The sequence below is a fragment of the Sander lucioperca genome, chromosome 16 (assembly GCF_008315115.2).
Source record: "Sander lucioperca isolate FBNREF2018 chromosome 16, SLUC_FBN_1.2, whole genome shotgun sequence".
In the NCBI taxonomy this organism is placed as follows: Eukaryota; Metazoa; Chordata; class Actinopteri; order Perciformes; family Percidae; genus Sander; species Sander lucioperca.
The window spans coordinates 5,858,793-5,860,617 of record NC_050188.1 but is presented as its reverse complement, the minus strand read 5'-3'; positions in this window follow the sequence as shown (position 1 = coordinate 5,860,617).

The window sequence follows — 1,825 nt, the reverse complement described above, 5'->3', positions numbered from 1 at the left end:
TTTTTCGACTTTTTTGCTGCTTTTTCCGACGCTTTCTTTTTTCGATGTTTTTGTCGTTTTGGCAACGACCATGTGACAATTTCCTGCATGCCTTCCCCCTCTCTCTCCCCTTTCATATGTATCCATTAAAGGCGGTAATGCCCAAAAAAAAAAAATAATAAAAAAAGGATATTTGACTTTTCTCTTAAATAAAAACATATAAACTATACATCTGGCCCTTGATGTGATTCTCATTTCCCAGTGTGGCCCATCCACACATCATCTATGCAGCAGTCCTGTGGGCGAAAATGCCTTGTTGATGCTAGAGGTCAGAGGAGAATGGGCCGACTGATTCAAGCTGATAGAAGATCAACTTTGACTCAAATAACCACAACCGAGGAATGCAGCAAAGCATTTGTGAAGCCACAACACGCACAACCTTGAGGCGGATGGGCTACACCAGCAGAAGACCCCACCGGGTACCACTCATCTCCACTAAAAATAGGAAAATGAAGCTACAATTTGCACGAGCTCACCAAAATTGGACAGTTGAAGACTGGAAAAATGTTGCCTGGTCTGATGAGTCTCTATCTGTTGAGACATTCAGATGGTAGAGTCAGAATTTGGCGTAAACAGAATGAGAACATGGATCCGTCATGCCTTGTTACCACTGTGCAGGCTGGTGGTGGTGGTGTAATGGTGTGGGGGATGTTTTCTTGGCACACTTTAGGCCCCTTAGTACCAACTGGGCATCATTTAAATGCTACAGCTTACCTGAGCATTGTTTCTGGCCATGTCCATCCCTTTATGACCACCATGTACCCATCCTCTGATGGCTACTTCCAGCAGGATAATGCACCATGTCACAAAGCTTGAATCATTTAAAATTGGTTTCTTAAACATGTCAATGAGTTCACTGTACTAAAATGGCCCCCACAGTCACCAGATCTCAACCCAATAGAACATCTTTGGGATGTGGTGGAACGGGAGCTTTGTGCCTTGGATGTGCTTCCCACAAATCTCCATCAACTGCAAGATGCTATCCTATCAATATGGGCCAACATTTCTAAAGAATGCTTCCAACACCTTGTTGAATCAATGCCACGAAGAATTAAGGCAGATCTGAAGGCAAAAGGGGGTCAAACACGGTATTAGTATGGTGTTCCTAATAATCCTTTAGGTGAGTGTATATTTGCACTTTCTCTGTGTACTTCGTTTACAGTAATCACTGAGAAGTAGAATTGCTAAGTGTTTTAGGTAAGCAACAGCAGTGTGTAACTGGTTCACACAACTAAGTCATATGAATGGTATGGTAACAATATGTTTTTTATAAATTTAGTGTATAGTTTGGGTCTGACGTGTTCTGCTGATTGGGTGTGTGTGGTTGTGCTAATTGTGTGTAGTGTTTTGAAAAACCGGTCCCCGCTTTCAAAATAGTGTTTAAGCAATCGAAAGAAACTGCAAAGCACATTTTGGGAAACGCGCTTATTTGCTTTCTTGCCAAGAGTTAGATGAGAAAACTGACCCCACTCTATCTGAGGCAGGGGATAGTTAGTTTATTTTAGCAGAAAGAATAGAAACAGGGAAACAGCTAGTGTGGCTCTGTTCGAAGGTATTAGCAACTCAAAATTCAAACAAAAACCAAAGTGTAAAAACTACAAGTTGCAGTTTTAGGGGGCGGGGGTTAAGTGCCAGACTATTTCTTGGTACCTTTGGACACACCCAGGCTAGTTGTTTCTGTCTGTTTCCAGTCTTTATGCTAAACTAAGCAGATCAGCTGCTGGCTGTAGCTTTGTACTTTACAGTATTTAAGCGCGTTTTTGTGTCAAACTGTTTTTTTATTTTA